We start from the raw sequence: 23,478 nt of genomic DNA, 5'->3' as shown, positions 1-23,478 counted from the left end.
CTTCCTTGTACAAAGCTCAATATGCACTTCCAATGCAGTAATTCCATCCTCGCACCTGGGTGTGTCAATCAGTGGGTGACCAATGAAAAATTTGCCTGGCAAACCAACAGGCACATCCTTCCCTCAGATCATGACACTGCTGCCACATTTACGGTCCCCTCCATGTCGCACACGATCCTGACTTCATCGAATCATGGAATTTACAGTGCAGAAGGAGGCCATTCGGCCCATCGAGTCTGCACTGGCTCTTTGAAAGAGTACCTTACCCAAGCCCACACCTCCACCCTATCCCCATAACCCCATAACCCAGTAACGCCATCCAACACTAAGGCAATGTTGGACACTAAGGGCAATTTAGCATGGCCAATCCACCTAACCTGCACATCTTTGGACTGTGGGAGGAAACCGGAGCACCCGAAGGAAACCCACGCACACACGGGGAGAACATGCAGACTCCGCACAGACAGTGACCCAAGCCGGGAATCGAACCTGGGACCCTGGAGCTGTGAAGCAATTGTGCTAACCACCATGCTACCATGCTGCCCTTGGTCCTGCCACTTGAAACTATATCGTCATTCCTTCACTGTCGTTGGGTCAAAATCCTGGATCTCCCTTCCTAACAGCGTACATACACCACACAGTATACAGGAGTTCAAGAAGGGCAATTCAGGAAGGGCAATAAATGTTCCCCCAGCAGACTATATGAAAGAATAAATTGTAAAAAATGGTGGAATTGGCTAGGTTGGTCAGCCATTAGGCAGATAAATGGGTACGTGCTGAGGGGATGGGTGGGGTGTGCATTGGTGGATAATCAGGTGGGGGGGGGGGTTTGCCAGGTTGGGTTGGGCGTGTTAACTGGGTTGTTGGAAAGTTGTGAGATCTGATCGAGGAGGTTAGTCGGGTGATCGGGGATGTGGTCGGGTGGGAGCATGGTCGGATTGGGAAGTTGGGGTATCTAATCAAGTGGTTGTGGGGGTAGGTGATTGGGGCAACATGTCAGTTGTGCAGTTTGCCAAATGTTAGGCCAGGTTATGAACTGTCTCACATTTCTTGGGTACGTATGCAGGTAAATCACGTGTATCGAGCCCAAGACTCTGCTCTAACCTTAAAATCAACAGGGTCCCATGCAGCAGGGAAACTTCATCAGAAGTTTATGGCACTGGGCATTTCCAACATAGGTCTGTCAATCAGGACCTCCACAAAGTCCTGATACACATCTTCCCATCGTACATCCGGGGGCAGGTTTTCTGTCCCCATTTTCGGCGGGGAGGAATGGCAGAGGGGTTGGGGAGCAGGTGTTGACTCCCAAAACAGCTTTTACATCAGTGAGATTTCCCTGCTTGGTTGTCCACGCCTCCCATCCTCCCACCTCTCCCATGCAATGATGGGAACTCCATTTGAACACATTTAACTATGATGAGCAGGCCTCCCCACTGTAAAATCTCCCAATATAGGAAAGAATTCCCTCCTCCCCCGCCAACAGCGTGAAGTCACGTCGGCGGAGTTTAAAGCAGGTCTTGAAAAAGAGGGAACTGGTGCGCAGAACCTGTGTAAGTACAGTCCCTGGGGGAGTAGAGGGGGGAAGGGAGAGTGTCATGCCTGGGTAGTACCCTAGCCATACCAATGGAGAGGTTCAGAGTGGGGGTCTTCTGTGTTCATGGGGATGTTTTCCTGGGGTGGGGTGTTCCATGTCTGTGTAGGGGATTCCCTTGGGAAGAAGCAGGGTGTCTCTGTGGGGTCTTCGCTTTCTTATTTAATCGATTTTACATTACCAGAAGCCTACGTTACTGATGGGAGCCTCTCCTGCCAACGTGACATTGCGGGACCCGCCACCTGGATTATATTTTTTCAAAATGTTCAAACATTCGGTGGGAAAAGCCAGCAGGGCTACACACCCTTTTTCCCAACCTGCATTGACACGTTGAAAATAATGAGAAAATTTCACCCCTGGGGCGAAATTCTCCCCAAACGGCGCGATGTCCACCGACTGGCGCCCAAATCGGCGCCACTCAGACGGGCATCGCGTCGCCCCAAAGGTGCGTAATGCTCTGCATCTTTGGGGGCCGAGCCCCAACATTGAGGGGCTAGGCCGGCGCCGGAGGGATTTCCACCCCGCCAGCTGGCGGAAATGGCGTTTGTTGCCCCGCCAGCTGGCGCGGAAATGCGGCGCATGCGCAGGAGCGTCAGCGGCCGCTGACAGTTTCCCACGCATGCGCAGTGGGGAGAGTCACTTCCGCCTCCGCCATGGTGGAGGCCGTGGCGGAGGCGGAAGGGAAAGAGTGCCCCCACGGCACAGGCCCGCCCGCCGATCGGTGGGCCCCGATCGCGGGCCAGGCCACCGTGGGGGCACCCCCCGGGGTTAGATCGCCCCGCGGCCCTCCCCAGGACCCCGGAGCCCGCCCACGCCGCCTGGTCCCGCCGGTAAATACCAGGTTTAATTTACGCCGGCGGGACCCGCAATTTTGGGCGGGACTTCGGCCCATCCGGGCCGGAGAATTGAGCGGGGGTCCCGCCAACCGGCGCGGCCTGATTCCTGCCCCCGCCCAATCTCCGGTACCGGAGACTTCGGCGGGGGCGGGGCGGGATTCACGGCGGCCAACGGCCATTCTCCGACCTGGCGGGGGGTCGGAGAATGACGCCCCTGGGGCGAAATTCTCCCCCAACGGCGCGATGTCCGCCAACTGGCGCCAAAAACGGCGCCAATCAGACGGGCATCGCGCCGGCCCAAAGGTGCGGAATGCTCCGCATCTTTGGGGGCCGAGCCCCAACATTGAGGGGCTAGGCCGACGCCGGAGGGATTTCCGCCCCGCCAGCTGGCGGAAATGGCGTTTGTTGCCCCGCCAGCTGGCGCGGAAACGCGGCGCATGCGCGGGAGCGTCAGCGGCCGCCGACAGTTTCCCGCGCATGCGCAGTGGGGAGAGTCTCTTCCGCCTCCGCCATGGGGGAGGCCGTGGCGGAGGCGGAAGGCAAAGAGTGCCCCCACGGCACAGGCCCGCCCGCGGATCGGTGGGCCCCGATCGCGGGCCAGGCCACCGTGGGGGCACCCCCCGGGGCCAGATCGCCCCGCGACCCCCCCAGGACCCCGGAGCCCGCCCACGCTGCCTGGTCCCGCCGGTAAATACCAGCTTTGATTTACGCCGGCGGGACAGGCAATTTCTGGGCGGGACTTCGGCCCATCCGGGCTGGAGAATTGAGCGGGGGGTCCCGCCAACCGGCGCGGCCCGGTTCCCGCCCCCGCCCAATCTCCGGTACCGGAGACTTCGGCGGGGGCGGGGGCGGGATTCACGGCGGCCAACCGCTATTCTCCGACCCGGCGGGGGGTCGGAGAATGACGCCCCTGGTCTCCAATAATCCTGGAAAAGATGGGCAATGAGCTTCTTGTATAATAAGAAGCATCAATGGCATTTAAAAATCAAAATACAAGGCAGTCATTCTGCTTTAAGTGCCACTTGCAAATATCTGAATAGTTTGGAAGGGCTCCCTTCCTTTATAATCATTATAAAATGAACCATCTATGATTCATGTACCGATCATTCATTTTAAACTCACTGTAAGTTCTTTCATAAAGTGAATATATAAATGTAGTCACTGTACTTGTGAAACAAATGGATGTCTTCTCTCATAAGCAGTGGCATGTTTATTGTGCAATGTTGATTACTGCCACATTTAAACCTCAGATGAATTAAATGCTACAGAATTGTGTTAGATATGAAAGATGATGGGTAAATATAATAGAATGGATAATATAGTTGCTCACAGTTTACGTAATAGAAGAAGTACATTCAAATACCAGTACCTGCTAGTACCTTTTTTACAAAGGATTCAGTAGGTTAACTAAAATGTTTTCTTACTTTCCTAATTGATTACCTTTTCTCTTTCAGTGTTACATGAATTAAGAGCAACATGCAGAGACTGCATTTTAGGAGATTGGGAAGTGCTTTGCAGACAGGCACCTTGAGCTGTTGATCTCTGCAGAAACTTTCACATCTAAAACAATAATAATTAGAAAATTGTTGCTGTTAAACACGCAGGAAATAAACAGGAGTCATCCAGTCTGTCCAGCTTAATCCCTCAGCCTCAACAGTAATACTGTCAACAAGTCAAAACACTGCATTCAGAGCTCTGTGCTTGCATGTGTAAAATGTTACAACTAATGAATTCGCTATATTTGAGTGGACAGGAAGACGTTTGCTCAAGGAGGACAAAGGACTCAGGAAAAAAACATAGTTAATGGAAAGCGAAGTTGACAGTGAAGGTGGTGTTATCATAGAATTTACAGTGCAGAAGGAGGCCATTCGGCCCATCGAGTCTGCACCGGCTCTTGGAAAGAGCACCCTACCCAAGTCCACACCTCCACCCTATCCCCATAACCCAGTAACCCCACCCAGCACTAAGGGCAATTTTGGACACTAAGGGCAATTTAGCTTGGCCAATCCATCTAACCTACACATCTTTGGGCTGTGGGAGGAAACCGGAGCACCCGGAGGAAACCCACGCACACACGGGGAGAACATGCAGACTCCACACAGACAGTGACCCAGCGGGGAATCGAACCTGGGACCCTGGAGCTGTGAAGCAATTGTGCTAACCACCATGCTACCGTGCTGCCCTTTGTTGCTAACTTTTCGTTGGCTCTTAAATGTTGCTCGTTGTGTCTTTACTAAATTTGTTCTGTTTCTATAACCTTTGTTCTAGAGTCGCCAGGTATCTTTATGATACCACCACGAGGTTCAAGTTCAAGTGCTGATCAATAACTCAATACACCAATTAGTAAGTTTCAATTCAAAACACATTTATTATACACAGTCAATCACTATTCATGCATAAAACTCTACTTACTAGACTATCTCTAACATTAAAAGGCCTACACTTAGCTTTGGAACTGGCCCACCAGGTCAGGGGAACAAATGGCCTTGTGTTCGATTCTGAGTCTGCAGGCTTCAAAGTTGGTATAGACTGGTAGCTAGGAGCGCCTATCTCGTAGCGTGCGTTGACTGGAGACTTACTTGGTTGGTGCAGCTCCTAGGCAGGTCACGGTCAAGGGTTGTTTCGAGCTGCTGAGTGACCCTGCCAAGAAGGACAAATTGAACTTGGGGACTCTATTTTATAGTCCCCAGGGGCTTCGCGCCCTTTTGGGCGGACCCCGTACCTGGTTCCAAGTGATTGGACTAAGTTCCGATCACTTGGATCGATTTCTCCAATACTGGAGCTGTTCCCTGATCACTGGGCGGTTCCTAAGTGTCCGTTGGCCTTCCTTTGTCTTGGCTCCTGCTGGCGCCGAGGAGTCTGGCTTGGCCTTGTTTACCTTAACTGTTTGCAATTGTTCCTGGGGCTCGCTCTTCAGTATGTAGATGGTTGTTAGTTTCAGTGCTGTCTGGCTTCCTGCAAGTTATGATATACAGGAAACTTTGCACCTGCTTGTTTTTCCTGCGTTTGACTGAATTTCCCTGCATTCTTAGCGGATCTCCATTTTAAAGTCGGGAAGTGGCCAACCCAGGTGGCTACACTGGTGGTTCTTAAGAAGTATTTGGAGAAACAGGGAGACTCAGCGAATTATTCACTAATGCCAATCGAAAGGTCTTTGACACAGGGTGGAATCCAATTAATTTGATGTTAAATGCAATGTGCATCAAGAATGATGTTTAAAACAATGGCTTTACTGATCTGAAGCAGATGGTGAAAAATGGAGACGTACTTGCTCACCAGTAAACAGCTAACAGGGAGGTTCCCAAAAATTCAGCTAAACTTATTGCCACAGTGACTTTCCAAAAGGAAGTCATATGTGTGAGTGCAAAGGCAGCAGATTTTGCAATGTCTGAATGGCCACGTTGTGATAAGTGAAAATGTTATGGCCTAAAAATGTGGGAGCATTCATTTTGGAACCTGGAAAACTAGATTTTGTTTGGTTTTCTGGCATTCTACTTGTGCACCTAAATGTTCTGAGGTGTTTCCTGCTCTCTTGGAATCCAGACATGGGGCTTAGTTCTTAGGCAGACATGAGACATACTCTGGTATCTGCTCAATACTTGTTTAGCGGTGCTACATCTAAGCAGATTAAAGAGTAGACAAGTTGCTCCTAGGCATGATTCCAACCTCTCTCTTGAGAGTCTAACACATGGCTGACTGATGTTAGTGGTACGTCAACATCAACATGATATATTACCATATCCCATCTGTTTACACATTACCCCACCACCTACCCTCACTCCCACCCCACACTGTTTTATTTTCAACATCACAAAGCTATGTCTTTAATTATTTATATTCGATTTCTGTAACTCCCTTTTTACAATTACAGATTCTACTGTTATGGGCCTGAGCTTAGAAACCCCAAAGTGTATTATGAAGCCCGCCTGACATCTAACTTTTATGTTGGATTTGGCTAGGATGAGCACAAAAGCCTTCACTTCAGATATGATTCATCAGACTTCCTAGGCACTTTTATCAAAACAAAGTTTATTATAAGAATGTAGTTAACATATATAAAACAAGAATTTGTTATCAATTACAAACATGAAAAACTCACAACAGCTGCAGTGATCTACGTATATAACTCTGAATGAATCCCCCTTAGCTGTTCCAATTCAATACTAAATCCAATAAAACAAAAAAAACCTTCAAGGGCGTGGCCCAGCACACTGTAATCTCACTTGAATGGGACTGGTCCTTTCCCTGAGATCCAGCCTCCAACCAGCAGTTTCAAAACTTCTTCAGGAAAGCAACTCTATCTTTAAAGTTACCAAGGCAGTTTACCACACACAATGTGCTTTCAGTTCACTAGAACAGCTTTAAAATAAAACAGAGAAAACAGGGAAACATTGCTTCTTCTTCTGCAGTCCAAACCAACAAACCGAAAATGAAACAAAACACTAAACCCCCGCTCACCTGACAGCCACAGCCCAGATCCACCCACAAATGACATTATTGAAGCCGTGCTACAAGCCATGTGGTAAAACAAAACTTTTCATAAAGGGACACTCACATGACACTACCCCAATTCAATTCCTATCCTTCCTGTCCCCAAGTCAGAGTCCTGGGGATTCAATCTCAGAATCTTCTTTCTGAGGGAAGTAGTCTTGGCGACATGAGAGCTTTCTTCTGCATCTGGTGGGGCACCATCATCTGTAGAATAGGATAGCATTTTAGCAGCATTACTGTCAAGATTGATGGGATGCAGAGTGTAGGTTTTTCACAACTGAACTGCAAAGAGAATGAAGACTGTTCAATGAAAGACACACCCATAGGAAAAGGCTGAAGAGAATGGATTTTTGGACACTCTGGGACTAGAAGAGAAGAAGCCGGGATACTCTGACGACCTGTTCTTCGTAGGACCCTGGGAAAGATTTTCAGAGGAAGAATGATCTTCAACTCCCGGGAAGACTGACACAGCTGTATTATCCACTGCTGAATCGAAGACTGAAAAGACATTGAAGATCTAAGATTTCAATGAACTTAGACAATGAAGGAAAAGAAATGATCAACCTCCTGTAAGACTGTCAGGAAAAGAAGAAATGATTTTGCAATGGTTCTTCTGGCTGGCCTATCCATTTAGTACAGGCAGTGGCAGGACAGCTACACTTCTTTCTGTGTGAGGTTGATTCATTATGGACAATGAGAAGATTTGCTGAGAACATGAAAACAAGACATCCTCTTCTTCTAGAATGAAGCACATTTCCTCCATGGTTGTGCCGGATTCAGCAGTTTCAGAATTGCTGAAGATTCTGTTGGAGGTCAGCGCATGAGCTACACCAGAATTGTCTTTCACCCGTGGAAGGTACAAGCCCTTTAGCAGTGTGATTCTCCATGGACTCTTCAGGCAAGGCATCCTCTCCGGATGATTCTTCATGAACAAAAGGAGATAAAATAGATGATACATTGGTGGGTTCAGTGGAACTAAGATCTGAATGCTGCTCAGCTACATAAAACACAGCTGACTCCTCTAAAAGACAACAGACACTTCATGTGGTGCATCCATCACAGATAAAGATAAATCACCCTGTAGGAACTCAACCTTCAACAAATCACTCAATGTTGCAAAGGATTCTTCCTCATCATTTTCAACAAAGTGCCAATTCAGGTCCAGCAGGTCTTCTTTGAGATGGTCACCATCTGCTACAGTGTGTCCTGTATCTCCCACATTTGATCTTATTTCATGAAGAACTGACAGATTCATAACTTCAATCTCCGTCCTGGACCTAATGGATGGTGTCTCTGTGAATGAAAATAACTTACTGCTGAGTGCTTCTGATGACTGAATTTCCATTGCTTCTCAATAGTGAGCCATTCAAATGATGAGCATCATTTGATTTTTTTTCTAGGATTCCGAGAAAATGTCAAGATTGTCACTTACTAAGGGTGCATATTGATTGTAAAGATGGTGAAGAACATGAAATCAATGGTCTGTCACACCTTGCAGTTAAGGGAACAATAATTCTGCCTTTGATTGGAAGGTCTCTGCTGCCTTGACCTGATAGCTTGATTGTCTGATGGATAAAGGGTCATTGGCTAAAGCCAGTTGAGACCATCTGCTAATATGTTAACAGAAGCGCCAATATCAATTTTAGAAGTAGTACTGAAAGGGATCATGTGATATGAGCGTGAGAGTAGCTGTGTTTCCACAAGTATTGGCTCTACTTGTCTTCTAATCCTTTTTGTTATCCTGATGAACATCTCATGATTACTTGCTTTTGGGGTATATGGCTTGTGGTATTTCACTGGAAGATCCTGGCAAGATTTTGTCGATGAGGAGCTGAGTTAAGTCGGAAAATCCTGGTTTGATTGAGGCGGTTGAAGGTGACTGGGGGGGCAACTTGCAGTGGCGGTTGTGCTAGGTAGTGGACCGGCACCTCGGCGGTGCTGCTGGCATCAAAATGATGGCTGCCATTGTGAATTATGTTGTGAAGGTGATGTTGGTCCCGTGGTGCAGGTTGTTTTGGTGCTCACTTTGACGAACTACAAAATATTCTTGAAAGAATGGTGGAAGCAGAGAAGACAATCCTGCTACTCGACTGAGCAATCTCCCTGGTGGGAACTCATCTTCAGTCCTGGGAAATCCTGTTGTAAGTTATGCCATTTATCCTGATCGACGCAGGGAGTTGAGGCCAGACAGGGCATGTTCGTGCAACCGGTCTCTTTAGCGGAGCAGGAGATGAGTTCCCAGCCAAATTTGAGAGTTCATTGCTGTGGTGGCTTGAGGCAATAATGCGGCGACTTCTACTTTACAGAGACACAGAGATCGCTGACACAAAGTTCAATTTGAATTATAAGTATGTGAACTCATTGGTCTGGAATGTACACTTCTCTCATTTAAATCTGATGCCACCATCTCTGAATCTTCTTAGAACTTCTTCTTGGCTGGCTAGGTGCTTTTCGTGTGACATTCCTGTCACTAAACCGTCATTTAGGTAGACCACAACCCTTCAGGGTGCTTTGGAGTAGATTGTACATTGAAATATTGCACAGGCAGAATGGATAACAAAAGGTAACCTGGTGTTTTGAAAAAGGCCTTTGTGTGTGTTAATGGTTGCACACTTCTGGGAATCCTCGTCTAGTTCCAATTGTAAATAAGCGTGACTTAAATCAAATTTCATGTACATGAGGCCTCTCCTCCAACTTTGCATAAATGCCTTCTGACCAAGGAATCGAATACCGGTCAATTTGGGGCATTTGTTAACAGTGCGCTTGTAGTCCCCAGAGATTCTGACTCAACAATCTGGTTTTAAAACAGGGACGATGGGGGCTGCCCACTCAGAAAATTGAACAGGTTTTATGATTCCCAATTCTTCCAAGTGTTTTAACTCAGCCTCAGCATTTTAATGCAAGGTATGAGGGATGGGCCTAGCCCTGAAGAACTTAGGTGTGGATTCAGAGTTGACGTAAATTTTGGCCTTTACCCCTCAAATTCAGCCGAGCACATTCTGAAACATATCTTTATAATGTGCATAAAGCTTCCTGGAAAATGGCATCTGACAGCTTGAAAATTTCCAACCAGTTTATTTTGATTAGGCACAACCAACCTCACTCCATGAGACTTGGCCGTTGTCCTTCCATGACGATCAAGAGTAATTGAGCATCCTGTGGCTGACACAGCATTGGCATTGTGGTTGTCGCCCTTATTACCCATTCCAGCATTTGAGGAACCCTTTACAAGAGTCCTAATTGATAGTGTAGGACCGTTTCCTAAAACAAAAAGTGGGAATCAATATCTTTTTACTATAATGGATGTGTCTACTAGGTTTCCAGAGGCCATTCCAGTACATAATATTACAGCTAAAATGATTGTGGAGGAGTTACTCAAATTCTTTACTAGATATGGACTGCCCACAGAAATTCAATCGGATCAACGATCAAATTTTACCTCAAAGTTATTCAAAGAAGTTATGGATAGCTTAGGAATAAAACAATTTAAATCAACTGCGTACCATCCAGAATCTCAGGGAGCATTAGAAAGGTGGCATCAAACATTAAAGACAATGTTGAAGGCTTATTGTCAAGATTATCCAAATGATTGGGTTAAAGAATTCCATTCGGACTGTTTGCAATTAGGAATGCACCTAATGAGTCAACCAAATTTACTTCTTTTGAACTAATTTTTGGTCATGAGGTAAGAGGACCACTTAAATTGATTAAAGAGAAATCGGAAATTACGCTATTGGATTACGTGTCAAATTTTAGGGAACGATTAAATAGAGCAGGTGAATTGGCTAGACAACATTTGAAAGTTGCACAAAATGTGATGAAACGGGTAGCGGACAAGAAATCCTATGTTCGTAGTTTTGCAGGTGGAGATAAAGTTTTAGTGTTGTTACCAGTGGTAGGGCAGCCTTTAAAAGCTAGGTTTTGTGGACCTTATCAGATGGAAAGGAAATTAAGTGAGGTGAATTATGTAGTAAAAACACCAGATAGAAGGAAGACTCACAGTGTGTCATGTGAATATGCTTAAAAGGTACTTTGAAAGGGAAGGATAGGAAAAGGAGGTTTTAATGATTCTAACTCAAATTGACAAAACAAATCCAGATGACTGTGAATTTGACATACCTCAAATTAAATTGGAAAATGAGGATGTTCTTAAAAATTGGGATGAATTGTTAAGTTACCTTCCAGAGGAAAAACGAACTGACATGAATGAGTTATTGATATCACATGGGCAAGTTTGGCGAGATAAATTGGGAAGTACTCAAATGGCTATACATGATGTAGATGTGGGAAATGCTGTTCCTATCAAACAACATCCATATAGACTAAATCCTTTAAAATTGGCACAGGTTAACAAAGAGATTGAGAGTATGCTTAAAAATAGCATAATTGAAGTGGGTTGCAGCCAATCGAGCTCACCCACAATGATGGTACCTAAACCAGACGGCACCAAACGGCTGTGTGTGGACTATAGAAAGGTGAATGCAGTTACAAGAATGGACTCTTATCCTATCCCACTATTGGAGGATTGCATTGAGAAAGTGGGACAATCAGCTTTTACTTCCAAACTGGATTTACTTAAAGGTTACTGGCAGGTACCTTTATCCGAAAGGGCGAAGGAGATTTCAGCTTTTGTGACTCCAGATGGCATATACCAATTCAAAGATATGCCATTTAGCATGAAAAACGCCCCAGGTACATTTCAACGGTTAACTAACAAAGTTGTTTCAGGATTACCCAATTGTATACATCGACGATCTGGTAATTTTCAGCCAGACATGGAAAGAACATTTAAAACATCTGAGGGAGTTATTCGATCAACTTCAGGAGGCGGGTTTTGTGATAAACCGAGCCAAAAGTGAATTTGGAAAAGCCCAAGTCACTTTCCCTAGCCATACAATCGGACAGGATCGAATGTTCCCACGGGATGTGAAACCAAAAGTTATTCGGGAGTTGCCAATACCTCGACACAAAGGGTAATAATGCGATTTCTTGGCATGAGTGTATTTGATCGAATATTTGTGCCAAATGTTTGTAGCGTGGTTGCTGCACTGATGGACCTGCTGAAGAAACATGGAAACTTTCAGTGGACAGCGGACTTTCAACAGGCATTTGACTGCCTGAAAGCTATGATAACCAATGCTGCTGTGTTGGAAAATTACAAGGGAGTCTGTGATCAGATTGAACTAAAGTCTCTGACTTTAAAGAGGCATGCTGAGGCATATAGACATGGATGGATCGTGCAGAGACCTTCTTGTTCAAAGAGACTGTCAATCGAGAGGGATTCCAGTTGGAGGAAAAAGAACAAAAAAAATGGACTATCTTATTATACCTGTTTGTGTGTGTTGTTTTTATTAAAATGAAAAAGTAGACTTACTGTGTGCATTTCTTAAAGGATAGTGAAAAGGTGAAAAATGAAACCATCTTGAAGTTGATGGTTTATTTTTTTTCTTGTGGGGAGGTGTCATGAGAATGCCACTTTAAGAAATGGAAGTCTGCTAAAGTTAATGCAGTGATGTCAGAGTGTGGGTGGAGCTGAGCTCTGGCTCTGCTTTTTAGTTTCACTTTGAGAAAAGCTTGGATGTGTCGGTGTTTTTTTGGTTTCGTTTTAGTGTTGGAGCTGCAATCAGCCAGAGAAGGTGTAATGTTGTTCCCTCTGCCATGTAAAGACTATCTCTTGATCATTTAGTGAATTCAGAGTGATAACTGTTCTCAGTAGTAAATCTAAACCTGATGTGCTTCTGTCAAAAGTTTTTTTTAAAGTCTTATGGATGTTAAAAGGAAAGTAAGGATTACTTAGTGTTGTATTCTTTGGGGGTTGTATTTGAATTGCTGGTTGCAAAGATGTTCATTGTATGTTTTAAAAATGTTAACTTGAGTTCATAGATTAAACATTTTTTTGCTTTAAAAAATACTTTTCCATTTCTGCTGTACCACACCTGTAGAGTGGGCCGTGTGCTCCCCATACCACAATCCATTAAAAGTTGTGGGTCATGTGAACTCCATGATACACTTTGGGGTCTCTAAACCCTGGCCCATAACAATATGGTGTCGCCTCCAGCCTACACTGGACTTGTTGGGGTGAATTCTCCACCTCCCCAGCCGTGTTGTCCTCAGTAGAGCACTGTCAGCGGCAACGGGATTCTCCACTCCCGCCACCGGCCATTAGGGTCTCCCATTGTGGCCACTCCTCACCACTGGGAAGCTCGTGAGTGGAGGTGTGCTGCCAGTGGAACGGAGAATCCCACAGGCAGGAACAGTTCACCCCATTTGGCATCTGCCCACCTCAGCTGCAACAAGCACAAACACAAGCACAACCTCTGCTGGATGGACACCAGCAATCATTTTTGTACCTGGAAGCAATTGGAAAAGGAGAGGCCAACAATCGATTAGGTCTTCCATCGTGGGACTCTCATATCTCACAGGCCTACCCACCCTTACCATGACTGTCCCACCTTCTCTCAGAGTGCCATCCAGGGAGCCAGTTGTGCTGGCTAACTTCACTCTGCACACTCATTCCCGGCCACATCAGGAGCCTCTAGACCCCAGACTTCTGCCAGGAACATTGGAGAGCTTGTGCTCAGCTGCCCTCCACTCAACCAGACACTTACCCTTTAGTCGGAGAGGATCCTCAGTGGTGAAGCCCTACTCTTAATTGTTTGATTGTTGGCAACTGTCTCAATGGTGCTGATGCTCCTAGAATACAGGCACGCTGTTTAGGCATCAAAGATTGAAGAAAATCCAATCCATTAATCATCCTCTCAGACATTAGCACCTGTTTTTTTGAGGAGGCACTTGAGTGTTCAGGAGCTTGAGGGGCTCTCACAATTAACAATGCTAATTCCTCCTTTGCGATATCCTTCAACTGTGAAGGGGGTGAAATTGACCTTCATGAGGGAAGCTACAACATGGCTCTGTCCTGGGAGAATTTGAAAGGACAGATAGGCAGCAGCTGTGGTTGCTCCTGACATGGATCTCCTCAATATTTAAAGATGGCTCACAGGTGTAAAGTTCCCCGGCCCAGGGGTGACTCCCAAACTAGCCCTCTCCAGCTCCCCGAACAACCCCAGCCCCCAGAAAACTCTGCAAGAAACAGAAAACACGACTGTCGCCAGCGAGATCGCATTTTCTGATTTTCCACATCCCTCACCGTTGACACAATGAGGGTCATGCGTAGACAGGGTAGGTACCTCATTTAAATACATTTTAATACATTTTAATATACTTATCGAGCTCCCCGCCAAATAATCCCCCCCTCACTGAATAGTCATACCTTGCCTTGGGCAGCACGATAGCATTGTGGATAGCACAATTGCTTCACAGTTCCAGGGTCCCAGGTTCGATTCCGGCTTGGGTCACTGTCTGTGCGGAGTCTGCACATCCTCCCCATATGTGCGTGGGTTTCCTCCGGGTGCTCCAGTTTCCTCTCACAGTCCAAAGATGTGCAGGTTAGGTGGATTGGCCATGATAAATTGCCCTTAGTGTCCAAAATTGCCCTTAGTGTTGGGTGGGGTTATGGGGATAGGGTGGAGGTGTTGACCTTGGGTAGGGTGCTCTTTCCAAGAGCCGGTGCAGACTTGATGGGCCGAATGGCCTCCTTCTGCACGGTAAATTCTATGATGTGGCGTCACGTTTTACAATATTGATGATGGCTCGAGGGAGGTGGAGGAGGGAAGCCACTGATGCTTCTGAGGGTGTCCCCGTGTACGTGTGGTAGGGGAGCTGGGTTGTTTTTGTTTCATTCTGATCGGGGCCCGGTATTAAAGGGTGTCCTGATCTCTGTGGAGCCGGCCTTGCTGCCGCTTTCGAGCTCCGCCCAACCACAGTGCTCGTGGAAACTACATCCCCTGAATGTTCTTTTTCAGAGACGCTCAAAAACTGTACTTTTCATCTCTTTAATTCCCTTTCTCTATATGATTTGACATTGCATTAAATATTTTAATTCACTCTTCCTGGTTGAGATGCTGTGCCGCCCTGTAACAATTCTTCAATCTGATTGATAAACAGTTTCTTGCTCTTGGCCCAAGTTTCAGATCCCTTGTAGATGGTGCTTTACCAAAATGACTTTCTAATTACCACCAAGTCCAGTGACAAAACCCTCAGAAAACCTGTCGGAAATGTAACTGTAATGAATGGCCAGAACTGTCCATTCACCATGGAGAACAAAATCTGGTCCAACTTGACACATTTTGCTTTAATGTCTTTTTCCTTTTACTCCAAGAAATATACTTACTACTTTTATTATGTACATGGAGCTATTTCCTATTGCCTGCAACAACATTCCAGAAGATTTTGGAAATAAACTTATTAATGATGGAGGGTACAAAATAACAATTTGCACATTAAAATTATTTCTGCCCATCTGACTGCCTGAGGTGTTCTAGTCAACTACATATTAACATGAGATGCTCTCAGGGGAATTAGAATCTGTGTGGAGAGAATTAAACGGCAGAGATATTAAACATGTGGCCAGTCATTTAATGCCCGTAAAATGGCCGTTAGTTCTCCAAATTATTCAGCGCAATATGTCATGACATATCAATTGGAAACGTGGCGTATATCACACTGTCGATGGTAGCCATGATGTGGAGATGCCGGCGTTGGACTGGGGTGAGCACAGTAAGAAGTCTTACAACACCAGGTTAAAGTCCAACAGGTATGTGTCGATATCACTAGCTTTCGGAGCACTGCTTCTTCCTTCACCTGAGGAAGGAGCAGCGCTCCGAAAGCTAGTGATATCGAAACAAACCTGTTGTACTTTAACCTGGTGTTGTAAGACTTCTTACTGTATATCACACTGACCGAGGTAACTTCCAGTTCAGGCTTCCTGCCTGAAGTAAGTGTCGGGAATATGTGAATCAGGCTCCTATGCCCATCAGAGGGAATCAGATGCAAATTCAGGCACAAATGGGTGGAGTTTGTGTCACTCCTTGAAAAGAAAGGGAAGATCCTTTCTCCGTATAGCCTTTTTGCATTTAAGATTAGCCTCGATATCTGTCTGAATGACATCAATTTCCACCTCACGAGAGTCGCACCACAATGACAGACACCGGGAGACAATTCTTGTACTTGTTTTAACCTTCAGTTCTATAAATGCTGTGGCTTCTGTATGATTTACCTTCCCTGTCTGACTTGAGCCCTTTTCTTTCTAAAAGGAGCCAGATAGTCATCAGTGCAGAGAACCTTTCCCATCTCTCTCCCTCTATCTGTTTGTTTCCGTCTACAGCTTGGAGAACAGCTGTGGCTGCATCCTACTGAGACTGTAGTTTAAATGGGGTCATTCAACTAGTTGACATGCTAAATTCTACCATCTGATTTTGAACAGATTTCACTTTCCCATACAGGGCCATCAATGGCACCACCTGTGAACAGTGGGAATTGTAATAATTACTGATGGAAGCTATGCTGCATCGCGCAGGTGTTACTTTCTCAATTCCAGTGAGGACAAATGTAAATGAAGGTAATGATGTTAGCTTCAGGGCCAGTTAAAATATTGTCTGCCCCAAGGGGCTACCTATTGGCTTTTTTTTTTGCTGTTAATTTATTCTGTTATTTCTATGGTTGTGCTGAGGACTTTTCATCATTAACATTCTCCATGCTTGACATAATTTAACTTTTCACCATTAAATTACTTCCCTTTGTTCATGTTAATATATTAGGAAAGAGATTAACACCTTTAATTAATATTTGGAACACACGGGACATTACATTCTGTACAGATTAACATTTCATTTGAATAATGAATGAGCAGACACAGGTGTGCAAAGCACACCCCTGCCCCAAATATTCCGATAATGAGTTAGCTCTTTTATTTTTATCATTCATGATTGTGTGCATTATTTCACCATTAAGTATGGCTTACTCTGCAGTCATTTACTTTGTCTGTAAAGTGCCCTCTAACTGAATCTTTTGTGACATTGGCACAATAGACTCAGTTTAATATTCTTCACCATCTGCTTAAATCGACTTTACCACAGGAAAATTCGCTGACCTGCATTTAATATAGTAACCCGGTTTAAAAGCCATCAAAAGTGGTATCACCTGAAGCTGCACAGATCCAGTTAGTTGTGCCAAAATTCACAGGACTAGAGCAAGGTCTCTTCCATTGAATCCATAGACCCCTTACAGAACAGAAGGAGGCCATTCGGTCCATCCAGTCTGCACTGACTCTCTGAAAGAGCACTCAACCTAGGTCCATTACCCCACACTATCCCATAACCCCACCTAACCTGCACACCTTTGGACACTGAGGGGCAATTTAGCATGGCCAATCCCCCTAACCTGTACATCTTTAGACTCTGGGAGGAAACCGGCGCACCCAGAGGAAACTCATACAGACATAAAGAGGATGTGCAAACTCCACACAGATCGTCACCCACGGCTGAAATCAAGCCCTGGTGCTGGGAGGCAGCAGTGCTAACCACTGAGCCACCGTGCTGCCGTTGATTTTTAATGAAGACCCTGGGCAAGATTCGCCGACCCCCCGCCGGGTCGGAGAATCGCTGGGGGCTGGTGTGAATCCCGGCCCTGCAAAATGGGCCGGGATACGGAGAAACGGTTGCCAAATTCTCCACCACCGGATATTCGGCGAGGGTGGAAATTGCGCCCCGCCGGTTGGCGGGCCCCCCCCCCCCGCGATTCTCCGGCCCGGATGGGCCGAAGTCCCGCCGCTAAAATGCCTGTCCCGCCGGCGTAGATTAAACCACCTACCTTACCGGCGGGACAAGGCAGCGCGGGCAGGCTCCGGGGTCCTGGGGGGGGGGGGGGCGCAGGGCGATCTGGCCCCAGGAGGTGCCCCCACGGTGGCCTGGCCCGCGATCGGGGCCCACCGATCCGCGGGCAGGCCTGTGCCGTGGGGGCACTCTTTCCCTTCCGCCTTCGCCACGGTCTCCACCATGGCGGAGGCGGAAGAGACTCCCTCCACTGCGCATGCGCGGGAATGCTGTCAGCGGCCGCTGATGCTCCCGCGCATGCGCCGCCCGGAGATGTCATTTCCGCGCCAGCTGACGGGGCACCAAAGGCCTTTTCCGCCAGCTGGCGGGGCGGAAATTCATCCGGCACCGACCTAGCACCTTAAGGTTGGGGCTCGGCCCCCACAGGTGCGGAGCATTCCGCACCTTTGTGGCGGCGCGATGCCCGACTGATTTGCGCCGTTTTGGGCGCCAGTCGGCGGACATCGCGCCGTTTCCGGAGAATTTCGCCCCCTATCCTTCCTTCCAATCAAACCAAATTATAAATCTATTTCTGAAAAAAACATAAAGTTTTTTTACGATGTCATAAAGCTCTTAACAAATATGATTTGAGGAGCTACTAAAAATGACAAGAATATTTTTCAAGTATTCAGTGCACATAAATATCAATTGAAGTCAATAGAAATAAAACTCTGGAGAGATGTAAAACCAGCTGCTGTATTGCTATCATCCAATATACATTATTACTTGTTGTCAAAATCTACCCTGATATGTGCATTAGCAGCAGTAACAGAACCTATCCAGGCAGTCAGACGCGCGGGTGTGCATTCATCCTGCACAATTTTCCTCTGTGCTGTGTGTGGTGTTGGGTGTTCTGACACACAGATGAGCCAACACAGTTGCATATGGTACAACACTTCTTTATTTAAACTCACTATTTACAACTTGGTCTTTGCACTCTGCACGTGGGGGGCTCCCTGCTTGTGGTGTTTCATCAGCTCTTTCTGTTCCCTTCTCCCCAGACCTACTGACCTCCAGGTGTCGTGCTCGTGCTTTTTATGTGGTTGGTGTTCTTGTCTGTGATTGGTTGTGGTGTTGTGTACTCTGATTTGCCTGTTAGTGTGTCCATCATGATGTGTGTGTTTGAATATCATGACACTGTGGTCTAGTGATCCTTTATGCCCCAGCACACTAAGGAGACATCGCTCTTGGAAAGGTATCTTTTACCTTTGTGAATGTCAAGTGGTGTACCTACACCACATGCATTGCAACGGTTCAAGAAGCCAGCTCACCACCACCTTCTCAAGGGCAATTAGGGATGGGTAACAAATGCTGGTAACAACATCCCAGCAATAAATAAAAAAATAAACATTTTTATGAAGAGAAGACATTTTAGTTTTCGGATTTCTTCTTAAGGGTGAAAGGAATGCTAATTATATTTTTCACGCACAATATATTTTGATGTGGAACAAGTCAAATATAATGCTTCAGAGCAAGGCAGTACAACTTTAATTTATAAAAGTAGTTTCTGACTATTTCCCCAATTCCAATCAACTTATCATGCAGCTCCACATATTCTGCACAATCTTTGCATGTGCAAAGTAAAATAAGCACTTTAAAAAATAAAGATACCCTTAACAAAAATATTACTTCACTATGGCATGATTCCCCGTCTCGTTTTTTATTTAATTTAAAGTACCCAATTATTTATTTTTATTTCCAATTAAGGGCCAATTTAGTGTGGCCAATCCACCTAACCCTGCACATCTTTGGGTTGTGGGGGTGAAACCCAGGCACACATGGGGAGAATGTGCAAACTCCACATGGATAGTGACCCAGGGCTGGGATTCAAACCCGGGTCCTCAGCGCCGCAGTCCCAGTGCTAACCACTGTGCCACATGTCGCCCTGTGTCTCGTTGGTTTTGACTGCTCGAAGCCAACTGCCTTTTATTCAGGCATATAATAATAAATAAAAGCAAAATACTGTGGATTCTGGAAATCTAAACGAAGAACAAAAAATGCTGGATTCAACAGGTCTGACAGCATCTGTAGAAAGAGAAACTGAGGTAACGCTTTGTGCCAATATGACTTCTTCAGAGCTAAAGAGAGGGTGGAATGTGATGGATTTTATACTGTTTCCAGAGGGGGATAGAACAGGTGGAGCAAAATAGAAGGTCAGTGATAGGTGTGAACTAGGAGAGATTGTACAATGATGTATCAGGCAGAAGACAAAGGAAGTGTTGATAGCAATATTAAGGACTGGAAGGTGCTGATAGTGGTATAAAGGTACAATGAGGTAATAGGAAAACAAAGGTCTGTGCTCAGTTACACCAAAGCTGAAGAATAAGTGAAGCTGAAGATGGCCCTGTGGGTTAGGGGTGGTTGTATTGGGACAAAAAATGTTTTTGATTGGAAAAAAGGATAAAGAAGGAGAAGAAAGTTCACAGCCTAAGGTTGTTGAACTCAGTGTTGAGTCCAGAAGGCTTCAATGTGCCTAATCGGAAGACAAAGTGTTGTTCCTCCAGTTTGCATTGGGTTTCACTGGAGCATGGTATGCAGCACGGTGGCACAGTGGTTAGCACTGCTGCCTCACAGCACCAGGGACCCGGGTTCAATTACACCTTGGCTGACTGTCTGTGTGGAGTTTGTACTTTCTCCCCGTGTCTGCGTGGGTTTCCTCCGGGTGCTCCAGTTACCTCCCACAGTCCAAAGATGTGCAGGTTAGGTGGATTGGCCATGCTAAAAAGATTTCCCCTTAGTGTCTGAGAAATGTGCAGGTTAGGTGGGGTTACGGGGATAGGGCAGAGGAATGGGCCCTCTTTCAGAGGGTCAGTGCAGACTCGATGCGCCAAATTGCCTCCTTCTGCACTGTAGGGATTCTATTACAGCAGGCCAAGGACAGACATGATAGCAAGATGGTGAGTTAAAATGGGAAGCAATAGGAAGGTTGGGTCATGCTTGTGGACTGAGCAAGGCTATACCGCAAAGCAGTCACCCAGTCTGCGTTTAGTCTCCACAATGAAGAGGTGACTGCATTGGGAGCTGTGAATACAGGTTGAGTAAATTGAAGGAGGTGCAATTAAAATGCAGCTTCACCTGAAAGGATTGTTTGGAGACTTGGATGGTGAGGAGAGAGGATATAAAAGGGAAGGTGTTGCACCTTCTACAATTACATGGGAAGGTGTAGTGAGAAGGGGCTGAGAGGCTGGGAGTGATGGACAAATGGACCACGGTGTCAGAGAGGGAGTGGTCCCTGTGAAATGCTGATGGGGTGAGTGAGGGAAAGGTGTGGGGTGGGATTCTCGGCGGGGCGGGCCGTACCGGCACCGAGGAGTGTCCACTCCGGCATCGGGCCGCCCGGAAGGTGCGGAATCCTCTGCACCTTCAGGGGCAAGGCTGCGCCGGCGGGATTGGTGCCGCGCATGCCAACCGGCGCCGAAGGGCCTCCGCCAGCTGGCACGAGTTGGCACATGCGCGGGAGCGCCAGCGTGTGCTGACATCATCCCAGCGCATGCGCAGGGTTTTTGTTCTCCACGCCGGCCATGGCGGAGGTTGACAGCAGCCAGCGCGGAGGGAAAGAGTGCCCCCACGGCACAGGCCCGCCCGCGGATTGGTGGGCCCCGATCGCGGGCCAGGCCACCGTGGGGGCACCCCCCTGGGGCCAGATCTCATGGGGGCGCCCCCCCTGAGGACTCTGCAGGCTGCCCGTAGAGCCAGGTCCCGCCGGTACGGACCTGGTTTGATTTACGCCGGCGGGACCGTCCGAAAACAGGCGGAAAATCGGCGGGGGGGCCCACTGCCAACGGCCGCTGACCGGCGCGGCGCGATTCCCGCCCCTGCCAAAACCCCGGTGCCGGAGAATTCGACAGCCGGCGTCAGGGCGGCGGGGCGGGATTCACGCCACCTTCCGGCGATTCTCCGACCCGGCGGGGGGTTGGAGAATCCCGCCCGTGTTTTATGGTGGCATCAAGCTGCAGTAGGTGGAAATGGCAGAGGATGATCCTTTGAATGCGAAGGCTGGTGAGGTGAAAAGAGAGGACAAGGGTTTTGGGAGGGAGTGGAATTGGTGACGAGTGGGGAAGGAGCGCTCATCTCAATGTTAACTTCAACTGTGCCACACTCTTCGCCCTTCTCTTTATACTAACTCCAATAACTGCAGCCACATTGCATTCAATTATGGGTAGACACAAGAGAAGCTGGAATTGTTCTACTTTGAGCGGATTGAGGAAATTGAACCGATGCGTGGAAAATCATGAAGGGGTTTTATGGGGTAAAAGATGCAGGAGGCTCAGTAACCAGGGGGTGCAAGCTTCAAAGTGACAAAAGAGCTAGAGGAGAGTTTAAGAGAATTGATTTTTTACAAAGCGAGTTGTCATGATCTCAAATGGACTGCCTAAAAATGTGACAGGAGCAGCTTCGTGAGTGATTTCAATAGGAAATTGGATAAATACTCGAAGGAGAAGAAAATATGGGCTATGGGGCATGTGTTGGGGAATGGAACTAATTTGATAACTCAGTGTCAGCAGAGTCACAATCGACTGAATGGCCTCCTTCTGTATTGGTCCTTTAATTCTGGACTGAAAGGTTTTTTTATCGAACAATAAAGGGATTAAGGACAAATCCTAAAGCTCCAGGCTCATAAAATCCAAACTGGAAAATCTACTGGAGCCAAACCACGAGAATGGCTGACTGCATCTCTAGGGCTTCTGAGAGAGAAAGGCATGGCTGTGGAAGACTATTGCACCTGCTACCTTTGGCTTTACACCAATTTAGATTTCAGGAAAAACAATATCCAATCTTGCTTTTTCAAATACCACAAATATATGCTTAATCATTTTTAAAAATGTGAATTTGTGAGGCGGTGTGCAAACATTTTTTTTAAAACGACACCGATCGTATGCTGTTATTGCACATGATTGAGGAAATTAGGAAAGTAACCTGGACCCTTGAAAAGGACAACTTTTAAGAAAAGGTGCAGTTACCCTGGGGACCGCCTCACCCACCTCCTCTGCCACACCCTGTAACAGGCAAGCAGGGCAGTTTCTGGCGATAAGGGGCTGACAGGTGCTTTCAAGCCCTCCCACTAGCCACACATTTTCAGCGCTGGAGGACACAGGCAGCTACCATCTTGCATAATTGCCGGGATCATGGCCTGCAGATTTTCAGACTCATTCGCACTTGTCCTCGCGGGTAATTCTCTTCTTCTGACAGCTGGAACGGCTAAACATGTTGGCAAGACAAGGTCAACCAGAAATCTAGAAACTGGTTTATTTTGTAGGAACATATGTGATGGAGCAAATGTACTTCCAGCCATTTATCTTCTTCGATGGCGTTTGAATGAAATGAAAAATAGCAAAACTGCACTCTGCTAGCCCGAAGGGGTATTTAGTTTTGAATTTATTTTCTTTCTATTCAAGTGGGGTTCACTTGATAGAATACCTACAGTGCAGAAGGAGGCCATTTGGTCCATCTGGTCTGCACCAACCCTCTAAAAAACACCCTACACAGGCTCACTCCCCCGCCCCCTTCCCGTAACCCCACCTAACCTTTGGGAACTAAGGGGCAATTTAGCATGGCCAATCTACCTAAGTCTGCACATCTTTGGACTGTGGGAGGAAACCGGAGCACCCGGAGGAAACCCACGCAGACATGGGGAGAACATGCAAGCTCCACACAACGGGCTCGATCTTCCTAAAAGGGAACAAAGTCCCCGAACGAACGCATTTATCTACGTGTTTCCCGGCATTCGCAGTGCTTTGAATAAGTGGCCTAAACAGGGAACGCACGGCTGAGGCCGCACATAGCCCCGTCTTTTACAATGGGGGGTCACTCCTCGCCAGAACCCCCCGTGTAGCGAGAGATCTGGATGTCA

This window comes from Scyliorhinus torazame, chromosome 2 (assembly GCF_047496885.1).
Source record: "Scyliorhinus torazame isolate Kashiwa2021f chromosome 2, sScyTor2.1, whole genome shotgun sequence".
Taxonomy (NCBI): domain Eukaryota; kingdom Metazoa; phylum Chordata; class Chondrichthyes; order Carcharhiniformes; family Scyliorhinidae; genus Scyliorhinus; species Scyliorhinus torazame.
Note: the sequence above shows the minus strand (reverse complement) of the source record.